Source organism: Lissotriton helveticus, chromosome 6 (assembly GCF_964261635.1).
Source record: "Lissotriton helveticus chromosome 6, aLisHel1.1, whole genome shotgun sequence".
Lineage (NCBI taxonomy): Eukaryota > Metazoa > Chordata > Amphibia > Caudata > Salamandridae > Lissotriton > Lissotriton helveticus.
Window position 1 is genome coordinate 1,413,274,530 of NC_136067.1, and position 14,642 is coordinate 1,413,289,171.

Here is a 14,642-nt window from a genome sequence, read left to right on the forward strand (position 1 = left end):
TGGAGAGTGCATAGGGAGTGGAGAGTGCATAGGGAGTGAAGAGTGCATAGGGAGTGAAGAGTGCATAGGGAGTGAAGAGTGCATAGGGAGTGAAGAGTGCATAGGGAGTGAAGAGTGCATAGGGAGTGGAGTGGAGTGGAGAGTGGAGAGTGCATAGGGAGTGGAGAGTGCATAGAGAGTGAAGAGTGAAGAGTGCATAGGGAGTGGAGAGTGCATAGGGAGTGGAGAGTGCATAGAGAGTGAAGAGTGAAGAGTGCATAGGGAGTGGAGAGTGAAGAGTGCATAGGGAGTGGAGAGTGAAGAGTGCATAGGGAGTGGAGAGTGCATAGGGAGTGGAGAGTGCATAGGGAGTGGAGAGTGCATAGGGAGTGGAGAGTGCATAGGGAGTGGAGAGTGCATAGGGAGTGGAGAGTGCATAGGGAGTGGAGAGTGCATAGGGAGTGGAGAGTGCATAGGGAGTGGAGAGTGCATAGGGAGTGGAGAGTGCATAGGGAGTGGAGAGTGCATAGGGAGTGGAGAGTGCATAGGGAGTGGAGAGTGGAGAGTGCATAGGGAGTGGAGAGTGCATAGGGAGTGGAGAGTGGAGAGTGCATAGGGAGTGGAGAGTGGAGAGTGCATGGAGAGTGGAGAGTGGAGAGTGCATGGAGAGTGGAGAGTGGAGAGTGCATGGAGAGTGGAGAGTGGAGAGTGCATAGGGAGTGGAGAGTGCATAGGGAGTGGAGAGTGCATAGGGAGTGGAGAGTGGAGAGTGCATAGGGAGTGGAGAGTGGAGAGTGCATAGGGAGTGGAGAGTGGAGAGTGCATAGGGAGTGGAGAGTGGAGAGTGCATAGGGAGTGGAGAGTGCATAGGGAGTGGAGAGTGCTTAGGGAGTGGAGAGTGCTTAGGGAGTGGAGAGTGCTTAGGGAGTGGAGAGTGGAGAGTGCTTAGGGAGTGGAGAGTGGAGAGTGCTTAGGGAGTGGAGAGTGGAGAGTGCATAGGGAGTGGAGAGTGCATAGAGAGTGAAGAGTGAAGAGTGCATAGGGAGTGGAGAGTGCATAGGGAGTGGAGAGTGCATAGAGAGTGAAGAGTGAAGAGTGCATAGGGAGTGGAGAGTGAAGAGTGCATAGGGAGTGGAGAGTGAAGAGTGCATAGGGAGTGGAGAGTGCATAGGGAGTGGAGAGTGCATAGGGAGTGGAGAGTGCATAGGGAGTGGAGAGTGCATAGGGAGTGGAGAGTGCATAGGGAGTGGAGAGTGCATAGGGAGTGGAGAGTGCATAGGGAGTGGAGAGTGCATAGGGAGTGGAGAGTGCATAGGGAGTGGAGAGTGCATAGGGAGTGGAGAGTGCATAGGGAGTGGAGAGTGCATAGGGAGTGGAGAGTGCATAGGGAGTGGAGAGTGCATAGGGAGTGGAGAGTGCATAGGGAGTGGAGAGTGCATAGGGAGTGGAGAGTGCATAGGGAGTGGAGAGTGCATAGGGAGTGGAGAGTGGAGAGTGCATAGGGAGTGGAGAGTGGAGAGTGCATAGGGAGTGGAGAGTGCATAGGGAGTGGAGAGTGGAGAGTGCATGGAGAGTGGAGAGTGGAGAGTGCATGGAGAGTGGAGAGTGGAGAGTGCATGGAGAGTGGAGAGTGGAGAGTGCATAGGGAGTGGAGAGTGCATAGGGAGTGGAGAGTGCATAGGGAGTGGAGAGTGGAGAGTGCATAGGGAGTGGAGAGTGGAGAGTGCATAGGGAGTGGAGAGTGGAGAGTGCATAGGGAGTGGAGAGTGGAGAGTGCATAGGGAGTGGAGAGTGCATAGGGAGTGGAGAGTGCTTAGGGAGTGGAGAGTGCTTAGGGAGTGGAGAGTGCTTAGGGAGTGGAGAGTGGAGAGTGCTTAGGGAGTGGAGAGTGGAGAGTGCTTAGGGAGTGGAGAGTGGAGAGTGCATAGGGAGTGGAGAGTGCATAGAGAGTGAAGAGTGAAGAGTGCATAGGGAGTGGAGAGTGCATAGGGAGTGCATAGGGAGTGGAGTGGAGAGTGGAGAGTGCATAGGGAGTGGAGAGTGCATAGGGAGTGGAGAGTGCATAGAGAGTGAAGAGTGAAGAGTGCATAGGGAGTGGAGAGTGCATAGGGAGTGGAGAGTGCATAGGGAGTGGAGAGTGCATAGGGAGTGGAGAGTGCATAGGGAGTGGAGAGTGCATAGGGAGTGGAGAGTGCATAGGGAGTGGAGAGTGCATAGGGAGTGGAGAGTGCATAGGGAGTGGAGAGTGCATAGGGAGTGCAGAGTGCATAGGGAGTGGAGTGGAGAGTGGAGAGTGCATAGGGAGTGGAGAGTGCATAGGGAGTGGAGTGGAGAGTGGAGAGTGCATAGGGAGTGGAGAGTGGAGAGTGCATAGGGAGTGGAGAGTGGAGAGTGCATAGGGAGTGGAGAGTGGAGAGTGCATAGGGAGTGGAGAGTGCATAGGGAGTGGAGAGTGGAGAGTGCATAGGGAGTGGAGAGTGGAGAGTGCATAGGGAGTGGAGAGTGCATAGGGAGTGGAGAGTGCATAGGGAGTGGAGAGTGGAGAGTGCATAGGGAGTGGAGAGTGGAGAGTGCATAGGGAGTGGAGAGTGCGTGGAGAGTGCGTGGAGAGTGCATAGGGAGTGCGTGGAGAGTGCATAGGGAGTGCATAGGGAGTGCATAGGGAGTGCAGAGTGCATAGGGAGTGGAGAGTGCATAGGGAGTGGAGAGTGCATAGGGAGTGGAGAGTGCATAGGGAGTGGAGAGTGCATAGGGAGTGGAGAGTGCATAGGGAGTGGAGAGTGCATAGGGAGTGGAGAGTGCATAGGGAGTGGAGAGTGCATAGGGAGTGCATAGGGAGTGGAGAGTGCATAGGGAGTGGAGAGTGCATAGGGAGTGGAGGGTGGATAGGGAGTGCAGGGTGGATAGGGAGTGCAGGGTGGATAGGGAGTGGAGAGTGGATAGGGAGTGGAGAGTGGATAGGGAGTGGAGAGTGGAGAGTGGATAGGGAGTGGAGAGTGCATAGGGAGTGGAGAGTGCATAGGGAGTGGAGAGTGCATAGGGAGTGGAGAGTGCATAGGGAGTGGAGAGTGCATAGGGAGTGGAGAGTGCATAGGGAGTGCATAGGGAGTGGAGAGTGCATAGGGAGTGGAGAGTGCATAGGGAGTGGAGGGTGGATAGGGAGTGCAGGGTGGATAGGGAGTGCAGGGTGGATAGGGAGTGGAGAGTGGATAGGGAGTGGAGAGTGGAGAGTGGATAGGGAGTGGAGAGTGGAGAGTGGATAGGGAGTGGAGAGTGGAGAGTGGATAGGGAGTGGAGAGTGGAGAGGTCATAGGGAGTGGAGAGTGCATAGGGAGTGGAGAGTGGAGAGTGCATAGGGAGTGGAGAGTGGAGAGTGCATAGGGAGTGGAGAGTGGAGAGTGCATAGGGAGTGGAGAGTGGAGAGTGCATAGGGAGTGGAGAGTGGAGAGTGCATAGGGAGTGGAGAGTGCATAGGGAGTGGAGAGTGCATAGGGAGTGCATAGGGAGTGCATAGGGAGTGCATAGGGAGTGCAGAGTGCATAGGGAGTGCAGAGTGCATAGGGAGTGCAGAGTGCATAGGGAGTGGAGAGTGCATAGGGAGTGGAGAGTGCATAGGGAGTGGAGAGTGCATAGGGAGTGGAGAGTGCATAGGGAGTGGAGAGTGCATAGGGAGTAGGGAGTGCAGGGTGGATAGGGAGTGGAGAGTGGAGAGTGCATAGGGAGTGGAGAGTGGAGAGTGCATAGGGAGTGGAGAGTGCATAGGGAGTGGAGAGTGCATAGGGAGTGGAGAGTGGAGAGTGCATAGGGAGTGGAGAGTGCATAGGGAGTGGAGAGTGGAGAGTGCATAGGGAGTGGAGAGTGGAGAGTGGAGAGTGCATAGGGAGTGGAGAGTGGAGAGTGCATAGGGAGTGGAGAGTGGAGAGTGCATAGGGAGTGGAGAGTGGAGAGTGCATAGGGAGTGGAGAGTGCATAGAGAGTGCATAGGGAGTGCATAGGGAGTGCATAGGGAGTGCATAGGGAGTGCATAGGGAGTGCAGAGTGCATATGGAGTGCAGAGTGCATAGGGAGTGCAGAGTGCATAGGGAGTGCAGAGTGCATAGGGAGTGCAGAGTGCATAGGGAGTGCAGAGTGCATAGGGAGTGCAGAGTGCATAGGGAGTGCAGAGTGCATAGGGAGTGCAGAGTGCATAGGGAGTGCAGAGTGCATAGGGAGTGCAGAGTGCATAGGGAGTGCAGAGTGCATAGGGAGTGCAGAGTGCATAGGGAGTGGAGAGTGCATAGGGAGTGGAGAGTGCATAGGGAGTGGAGAGTGCATAGGGAGTGGAGAGTGCATAGGGAGTGGAGAGTGCATAGGGAGTGCAGCTCGAGGGAGTGGAGAGTGCATAGGGAGTGCAGCTCGAGGGAGTGGAGAGTGCATGGAGAGTGCATAGGGAGTGGAGAGTGGAGAGTGCATGGAGAGTGCATAGGGAGTGGAGAGTGGAGAGTGGAGAGTGCATAGGGAGTGGAGAGTGGAGAGTGGAGAGTGCATAGGGAGTGGAGAGTGGAGAGTGCATAGGGAGTGGAGAGTGGAGAGTGCATAGGGAGTGGAGAGTGGAGAGTGGAGAGTGCATAGGGAGTGGAGAGTGGAGAGTGCATAGGGAGTGGAGAGTGGAGAGTGCATAGGGAGTGGAGAGTGGAGAGTGCATAGGGAGTGGAGAGTGGAGAGTGCATAGGGAGTGGAGAGTGGAGAGTGCATAGGGAGTGGAGAGTGGAGAGTGCATAGGGAGTGGAGAGTGCATAGGGAGTGGAGAGTGCATAGGGAGTGCAGCTCGAGGGAGTGGAGAGTGCATAGGGAGTGGAGAGTGGAGAGTGCATAGGGAGTGGAGAGTGCATAGGGAGTGGAGAGTGCATAGGGAGTGGAGAGTGGAGAGTGCATAGGGAGTGGAGAGTGGAGAGTGCATAGGGAGTGGAGAGTGGAGAGTGCATAGGGAGTGGAGAGTGCGTGGAGAGTGCGTGGAGAGTGCATAGAGAGTGCATAGGGAGTGCATAGGGAGTGCATAGGGAGTGCATAGGGAGTGCATAGGGAGTGCATAGGGAGTGCATAGGGAGTGCATAGGGAGTGCATAGGGAGTGCATAGGGAGTGCAGAGGGAGTGCATAGGGAGTGCAGAGGGAGTGCAGAGGGAGTGGAGAGTGCATAGGGAGTGGAGAGTGGAGAGTGCATAGGGAGTGGAGAGTGGAGAGTGCATAGGGAGTGGAGAGTGGAGAGTGCATAGGGAGTGGAGAGTGCATAGGGAGTGGAGAGTGCATAGGGAGTGGAGAGTGCATAGGGAGTGGAGAGTGCATAGGGAGTGGAGAGTGCATAGGGAGTGGAGAGTGCATAGGGAGTGGAGAGTGCATAGGGAGTGGAGAGTGCATAGGGAGTGGAGAGTGCATAGGGAGTGGAGAGTGCATAGGGAGTGCAGAGTGCATAGGGAGTGGAGAGTGCAGAGTGCATAGGGAGTGGAGAGTGCAGAGTGCATAGGGAGTGGAGAGTGCAGAGTGCATAGGGAGTGGAGAGTGCAGAGTGCATAGGGAGTGGAGAGTGCAGAGTGCATAGGGAGTGGAGAGTGCAGAGTGCATAGGGAGTGGAGAGTGCAGAGTGCATAGGGAGTGGAGAGTGCAGAGTGCATAGGGAGTGGAGAGTGCATAGGGAGTGGAGAGTGGAGAGTGCATAGGGAGTGGAGAGTGGAGAGTGCATAGGGAGTGGAGAGTGCATAGGGAGTGGAGAGTGCGTGGAGAGTGCATAGGGAGTGGAGAGTGCGTGGAGAGTGGATAGGGAGTGGAGAGTGGAGAGTGCGTAGGGAGTGGAGAGTGCGTGGAGAGTGCATAGGGAGTGGAGAGTGCGTGGAGAGTGGATAGGGAGTGGAGAGTGGAGAGTGCGTAGGGAGTGGAGAGTGCGTAGGGAGTGGAGAGTGGAGAGTGCGTAGAGAGTGGAGAGTGCGTAGGGAGTGGAGAGTGGAGAGTGCGTGGAGAGTGGAGAGTGCGTAGGGAGTGGAGAGTGGAGAGTGCGTAGGGAGTGGAGAGTGGAGAGTGCGTAGGGAGTGGAGAGTGGAGAGTGCGTAGGGAGTGGAGAGTGGAGAGTGCGTAGGGAGTGGAGAGTGGAGAGTGCGTAGGGAGTGGAGAGTGGAGAGTGCGTAGGGAGTGGAGAGTGGAGAGTGCGTAGGGAGTGGAGAGTGCATAGGGAGTGGAGAGTGCAGAGTGCATAGGGAGTGGAGAGTGCAGAGTGCATAGGGAGTGGAGAGTGCAGAGTGCATAGGGAGTGGAGAGTGCGTGGAGAGTGCATAGGGAGTGGAGAGTGCATAGGGAGTGGAGAGTGCGTGGAGAGTGCATAGGGAGTGGAGAGTGCGTGGAGAGTGGATAGGGAGTGGAGAGTGGAGAGTGCGTAGGGAGTGGAGAGTGGAGAGTGCGTAGGGAGTGGAGAGTGGAGAGTGCGTAGGGAGTGGAGAGTGGAGAGTGCGTGGAGAGTGGAGAGTGCGTAGGGAGTGGAGAGTGGAGAGTGCGTGGAGAGTGGAGAGTGCGTAGGGAGTGGAGAGTGGAGAGTGCGTAGGGAGTGGAGAGTGGAGAGTGCGTAGGGAGTGGAGAGTGGAGAGTGCGTAGGGAGTGGAGAGTGGAGAGTGCGTAGGGAGTGGAGAGTGGAGAGTGCGTAGGGAGTGGAGAGTGGAGAGTGCGTAGGGAGTGGAGAGTGGAGAGTGCGTAGGGAGTGGAGAGTGGAGAGTGCGTAGGGAGTGGAGAGTGCATAGGGAATGGAGAGTGCATCCCCTCTACTTCTCTTCTATGGACACTTGTACTTCTTCTACTTCTCCACCAGCACAGTGTTTGTTTCCACTCGCCCGTGGCACTGGAGACTGAAGCACATCCTTCTTAGGGTCTTGCTGGTCATTATTGACACTCTTTCCAGTTCTGTACTTTTATGTGATCACACTATGCATTATGGGGGGTGTAGTGTTGCTTTGATTCCATTAGAACACAGCTGAAAACAATGATTTGTAGATAAAAACCTCTAGTCCCACTAAATCTTGGAAGTGCTTATTCACACACACACACACATGCATGCACGCACATATGCAAACACACTCTCTCTCCCTCAACAGGTGCACTACCTCCTCACAAGCACGGACACATGTTTGTAAAACAGGTTCTTTAACCCACCATGCCATCCCATAATGCAGTTCGGTTGCCTAGCACACCGTGGCTGACTGAAGATGCGCACTAGGATGGCGCCGGCACTTGACAGCCAGGCACAGAGAGGCGCGTGATTGACAATGGGCGACAAGACAAGCGTGACTGAGAGCAGACGCCAACTGAAATGTCCAACCCTTAAAAAGGAAAGATTTAATGACGGTATTTTTTGTGGAACTGGTGGCGAGCTTCCTGTTTCAAGATGAGTGAGTGGACCATGTCCAAAAAGACTGACACTCCAGTAGGGTAGTGTAGTGCTTTCAGCAAGCGTTGCCTTAATGTGCCACCCCAGCACGATTTAACCCCCTCAGCTGTCAATTGGGCATCTGTCACGTGACACCTGCAGACCAGACTCTGAATTTCTTCAGTGAAATCCAGTAGGGTACAATAGGTCTTACATTTGCAAGAGATTAAGCTGTTGGCAATGTAAATGACAATGCCATTTATTTATCTGTTTTCAAAACCAACACATAAATACAAATATTGTCATTTACAATGCCAATAGCTCTAACTAGCAAAGGCGAAACCGTTGCATTGTAAATGCTTGTTTTGTCCTGTTACTTGTTTTAGCGACAGATATGAGTGAACTTGGGGTTGTAATCTGGTCAAAGATTTAGGTTTGAGTCCTCTCCACATATGCAGCTTCTGGGGCTTTCTCTACAATTATGTTTTTTCCTGACCGTATGGATTTCTATTTGCCTGTAGGGTCTCCCGGTGTGGTCCACACCTTTCTCTGGCTTGTGTTAAGAACTTTTGCTTGAAGAAAGCTCTTGACTGCAAAACCACTTTGAAAGCTGTAGCATGTATTCCAGATATTGGATAATTACAATGTCCAAACAGGAGCCCACATTATTTTTAATAATTCAGTGACTTTCCATTTGTTTTGAAGAGCCTCTTCCTCCTAGCCTGCCAAAAATAACTATACTGGGGAAGCATACCAAAACTAACTGGCAAATTGTGTTGCCTAGTTATGATGTTTGGCTGACCTAGAAATCTTTTTGTACCGTGATACAGCTGCCAGACAGATCTTACCTTCCCCTATTCAGGGCAAAGTTACATGTGAAGGGTTGTTGGAATGGTTCAAGAAATCAGTAGGATGTGTCACCCAGTAATGGAGCCGTCTATCTTGTTAAAATTCACCCTAACCATTTCTACCTCAGAGGGGACTTTTCTGCTGAGCCACTGATGTTTTTCTGTAGTTCGTATATTGTAGTGGAAATGCACACAACTGGGGAGGGAATCATAATCTCTGAAACTCAAGGGTAATTGGAAGTGCCAAGCAGGGACAAAAGGAAAGAAACAGGAAATAACATTTAGAAGATTATCACTTAAACACCTGGTGGTTGTCCTAGGTTCTCTACAGAAATTGTCTCAATCAAATTTAGATTATAAAAGCAGGCTTTTCTCCTCGGGCCTGCATGTTGCTCTGTACAGGTCACCCCATCAGTGAGATGGTCAGAAAAGAAGGTATAGTATTCTCTGTTATTGCTACTAACTTTTGCAGTAATCTTCTGCTCCACTTATACAAAGGACCTCCACTTCTGAAGTTTAGAAAATTCTTGAAACCATGACCTGCTTCCCTTTTAGTACAGGTTCTGCTTTGTTTTTCTCTACTACTTTTCTAACTTTGGTGTATGCCTCACTTAATAATAAAACATAATATGAATATTTTGTGGCACCAGCCGAATAAATATATCGAGATGCAAAAGTAGTGCTACTTTTAGGGACCTGTCGCTTCAAAGAGTTCCATCTGCCTTGGCATAGGCAAAGTCCGCTGAGCACCCTAGCATATTTCCTGAAGTCTCCAGAGACCAGGTTTACTTTAATTTTGATTGCATGATACTCCATCTCATTTCTTCCCTGACCTTGTCTGTTAAAGGAACCATCAACACATTGGACAAACCCTTGTGCATGTGCGCCTTCAACCTTTTAGCATCCTTTAGTGAAGGAGCCTGGGAAAAATGGCCTGGATGGATGAAACCAACAGACCTAGCAGCCAGTCCAAATGCTTGAGGGACAAACTGGGCGAACCACAGTTTTGAGCAGCTCGTGACAAATTTTTGCCATCTTCTTGACAGGAAGACTGTGGGTGGATTCTCATGAATCGATTCCAAAACATAGGAATCTCGTCAACAGTAACAACTTCTGTTCATTGATTACGAACCCCAATTCCTCCAGCAAGGCCATAGCCTATTGTAAGGATCTGAAGGTGACCCACCAGCGCTCGAGGGCATGGCTGTATCAGAAGGATGTCGTCCAGATAGACGTTGCGCACCAATGCCGTAGAGGAACTCCAACACTGGTTGAACCTTGGTGAAGCAACAAGGGGTGGATGACAGACCAATGGGAAGGGAAGAGTTTGAAATTTGAAGACCTGATGACCCCAAAGAAATTGCAAAAACCTGCGAGGGGGGAGGAAAAACTGGGACCGTGAGATAGGCATCCTTGAGGTCCAGCCGCACTAATCAATCATCTTGTCACAGAAGATCGTGAAGGAGATAGATTCCTTCCATTTTCATTGGGCGGTAAACCAGCCACCTGTTGAAGTCTTTGATATTAATAAATGGCTGCTGACCTCTTTCTCTCTTCTCTGCCAGGAAAAGATAACTTACGAAACTGTTTGGATGCATGAATGACTGCACATGTGCCCCTTTCTTTGGGAGCTCTGAGATTTCTTGATTGATCAAGGCGGGCTGAGCCTGCAAAAATACCAAAGGATTTGGGCTGACCTGTTGAACAGGAGTACCCACAAACTCCAGACGGTAGCCCTGCACAGTCTGAAGGACCCAGGTGTCGGCAGTTACCTCCCAACAATTGTCTTGCAACAATGCCAGCCATCCACCCACTTTTAGTTCGGAAGAAAGGAGTGCCCTTACCTTGGGAAGATCCTTGGGAGCGGCCTCAACGGCCTCCTCTGCCTCCATGGGCGTCTTGAAAACGAAGGGATGGGTAGGGCTTCCCAAATCGTACAGGGTCTTGATACTGCTTCTGACAGGAGCCTTGGCCTCCATGAAACGTATCTGTGTTGAAGCGGCCAGATGAGCTCCCCCTTCCACGTCTGGCCCATGCAAAAACCTTTGATAGAACTTTTTTCTTAATGGAGGCTTGTGCCTTGTCCAGGGAATTAGATTGCACAAACTTGCCTAACTCGTCAATAAAGTGTTCCCTAAACAAACCCCTTTTGTGCAGTAGGACCCACCTCTGAGGCAGCTAGATTTCTCAGCTTCGGGTCTGCCTTGATAAGGAGGGACCACCTCAGTTCTGTCGACAGGCTGCAATTGCCATTTCCTAAGGGGGATAACTACACGTCTGGCCCAGTCAGAAAGGATCTCTGGCAATATAGGGGACCACGATTACTTGGCCTCTTCGGCCATGTATAGGAATTTGGTGTCGGACCCTCTCATGTCCAATAGCTCATCTTGGCATGACCACCGGGAGCAGACCGTGCCTTTCTTAGGGTCCCTAATATACTTTATCAGAAAAGTGTTTATCTTCTCATTTATTTCGGGTGTTAGGGCCACCTTTCCCTCTAGTGAGGGATGGGAAGCAACTACCCATAGGCAGGCTTGGACATCCTGGTCTGGTGGTTTCCTTAGGGAACTTGCCACATAGGTTTTCACCTTGTCACTGGGGGACCACATTGAAGATCTGGGGTGGAGCAGTTCATCTGAATCCAACATATCCGCCACAAGGTCATTCTGCGGAGAAGTCACAGAGCGGGGCTGTGACTCATCTGCAGAAGGGTTCCATGACCAAGAGGAGCCTGTATCCCAGTCAGAATCACCCTGGGAATCATCCTCCCCAACATGGGTGGTGTGGGAGGGGTGGAGGGGATCAGGATCAGGCAACTTCTGTTGTGTCTAGAAGGAAGGCCTTCTTGAGACGCTCAAAGCGTCCTTATTGACGCCTTGGTCTATAGGGTTCTTGACTGCTTGACGTTGAGACCTTGGACGTTCAAGCACAAATAGAAGGCCTTGCTGGTACGCTTGTCACCTCCAAGGGTGCCAGCGTCGTACACTGTATCTAGAGCCTCACAAAATTTGTCGGTCAGAGGCATAAAGGAGGTTGCCTCCTCCTCAATATATTTGGTCTTGGAGTCCTGCATGGTCGGACCTGTTGTAGTGCTAGGGAGCCTAGCAGGTTAGGTAGAGTCAAGAACTCAAGTAATTGGGACCGGCACCCTACTCAATTCCTAGAGTACACAGCTTGGGCCGGTCCCTGAGGTGCTGTGATGGCCAAACGCCTAACAACACTGACAGCCCAATGGGCTCCAGAATACACAAACCTTGCACTGAGGGCAAGCCTAAAGGCTTTTAGGGATCCCATATGCAGTTCAGAGCCACATTACAGTGAAAATAATCCAGATCAAACATTCCTCGTACTGTGGGGTTGAAGGTTTATGCACCAACCCTGCATACTCACTCAGGGGCTCTCGTGGATTAAATTGTACTTGCCTGCATGCCTGGCGACCGTGGCAGTCGCTGCACAGAAATTAATACAAGTGCCCGTTGTTACAGACCCGAATCAAGGGCACAAAGGCTTAGTCTGCTGGGGCACAAGAAACACTGGCCAAGGCTCCGCGTTGGGCAGATTCCCCTTAATGTGAATGAAGCGTGCTATGCCTCCGGAGTCGGAGGCGCATCTCGCTGACCCTCGAGTGCCCTTTAGTTGCCGTTGGCTCCCGGCGCAGACATAAGGCCTCGTAGGAGGTGACCATCATACACGCCGCGTGAGGAGTGCTGAAAAACGCTCCTACGGCCCCAGACCAGAAAAGCAAAAAAAAGCTCAACAATATCACAATACACAGGAAATAATGCGCAACCTACTAATTATTAACAGCACAACTAAACAAATAAAACCTCTCAGTACACATCAAATGTAAAATAGAGGGAAGACACTTAACTGCAGGCTGCCGAAGAAGTGAAGAAAGAGGGGGCATGAACAGTGTTGATGGACAATGTGATGGGGACTGTTCATTGATTGGTGGTATTTTGTTGTTCTGCTTTCCCTTAGATTCTTGGAAAAGGTAGTTTATTTTAAAAGCACCCTTAAACAAGAAGTAGAGAAAGAAGAGCATAATCTGAGACTCCGCCCCTAACATGAATTTGTACCAATATCTCCTTTCTCCTCATTCAGAAATGACACTTTATCCATTCCCTAGCTTAGGTGTCATCCTCCATGTTTGCCAGGATCAAGGAGTGAGTGTTCGAAATAGGGGTCTCTAGTTGGCAAGGGTTTGCACCTTAGTTCAAGTAGAGACCCTTCTTCCTAGTCATCGTAAGGGAGTTACACTCTTAAAATTACCCCTGCTCACCCCCTTGGTAGCTTGTCACGAGCAGACAGGCTTATCTTGGCGGCAGTGTGTAAAGCATTTGCACATAACCAACAGTAATACAGTGAAAACTCTACCAAAGGACACCACAACAGCTTTAGAAAAAATATCCAATATTGTATATACTTAAAACAAGACCAAAGCGATAAAAATCCACTATTCAGAACTTAAAAAGGTTTATACTTTGCAACAATACTTGAAAAATACAGTTCGTACGAGTCGGTAGCTCCATCCAGGGCTGGTAAAACAGAGTTTAACAGTTTCAGCTGACCGTGTCGGTATGGGTCAGCAAAAGTGTGAACAGACTCTGTAACAGTACCTTTCTTGTTGTGACTGACATGGGGGTGCGAGCCGGTCGTGGCAACCGTTGCGGTTGCATTGTAAAATGGAAGCAATGTAGGGTGTGGTGTCCTCTCGATGCGGTTAAAGCAGTGGCTCGGTGACGATCGTCCAGATGATGTCGGTGAGACCAAGGCTTATGGTGCAGGGCGAGACGGTGCTCGATGCGGTGCTGGCAGGTTGCGATGCCGGTTAGCAGGAGAGGCTTCGGTAGGGCCAGACGGCTGTGTGGAACGAGGCGTTGCGTTGTGAAACTTGCGAGCGATGCTCCCAGCCAGAATGCGGTAACAGGTGTCGAAGTCAGCAGCAGCGATGGTGTCCGTGAGACCAGTATGGGGAAGTGAAGTGAAGTGAAGCGAGGCGGTGCGGAGCGGAGTGTGGTGCCCACAGGTCACGGTACAAGCGGTGGCTTGGTGGCCGTCGGTGAAACCAGGGTTGCAGTGCAAGTTGCGGAACGTGTGGTCTGTGGTGCTGTAAGGACACAGAGCCAGCGACGTTGTTGGTGATTGAGTCGGTTGCGTTTTCCTTCTTTGTTGCAGCTGAAACATCCGTTCCAGAAGCGGTACGCAGAGGTTGGTGAAGTATTTGCAGTCCCTGAAACTTCAGAACAGGAGGCAAGCTCTATTTCTGGCACTTGAAGATACTCAATAAAGAAGTTGCAGAAAGTACAATCCAGTCTTTCGCTGCCCAAGACAGTAGCAGCCACTGCAGACCAACACAGCAAAGCACTCAGCAAAGTGGTAGTTTCTCCTCACAGCTTCTCCAGCTCTTCTTCTTGGCAGTCTTCTTGGTCCAAAAGATTTCTAAAGTTCTAGGGTCTGGGCCCCAATATTTAGACCACAAAATCCTTTGTTCTCTGGAGGCAGAGAGTGTCTGTGCCCAGCCAGAACCAGTTCTGTGCTCTCTGGTGCAGTTTCCTGGCCGGAGGTGGAGACAGCATTGTCAGAGGCAGAACTGGCCCATTCAGGTGACAGGAAATCTTCTCCCCCCTACTCTAAATGCAGCCCAGGTCTATTGAGCCCATCCCTGGCCCATCTAGAGTCTCTGGAACCACAGTTCCTCCCCAGACCCTGTCACCCCAAAGTCAGACAGTCAATCCCCAAACCCAGCAGAGACATACTGGATGGCTAAGATAGAAAATATCTTATTTCTAAAAGTGGTATTTTCAAACACAGAATGTAAAAATCACCTTAATAAATGATGCATCCTTATATTCTGAGTTCAGGCATACTAAACTTTACTTTTCTACCTTGTTCCCAGGGGTAGTTATGTTTATAAGATGTTGTAAACTAACTCCCCATTCTGTCCTATGGGAACAGGTAGCCCTACAATAGTGAAAAACTAAATTGGCTGTAATTCACTATCCGGACATGCCACACACACCAGGGCATGTCCTACCTTTCACATACACTGCACCCTGCCCACAGGGGTACCTTGGGCCTACCTTAGGGGTGACTAACACGTGAAGAAGGGGAAGGTAAGGGCCTGGCAAGTGGGTACACTTGCCAAGTCGACATCGCCGTACCAGACTGCACACAGGCTCTGCAATGGCAGGCCAGAGTTACATTTACAGGCTGCTTTTGTGGGTGGCTCAAACCGTGCTGAAAGCCCACTGGCAGCATTTGATTTACAAGCCCTGGGCACTCACGGTGCACTGTACTAGGGACTGACTAGTAAATCAAATCAGCCAATCATGGAAACACTAATCCATAATAAAAGTTTACAACAGGAGCACTTGAACTTTAACACTGGACAGCAGTGAGAAAGTGTGCAGAGACACTAAACCAGCAAAAA

The 14,642-nt window shown here is 51.1% G+C and overlaps 1 protein-coding gene across 1 annotated transcript in view; it reads left to right on the forward strand.

The window, feature by feature from the left end:
- SOS1 (SOS Ras/Rac guanine nucleotide exchange factor 1) overlaps nt 1–14,642 on the forward strand; it is a 780,124-nt gene that overhangs the window by 159,369 nt on the left and 606,113 nt on the right. The window lies entirely within an intron of this gene.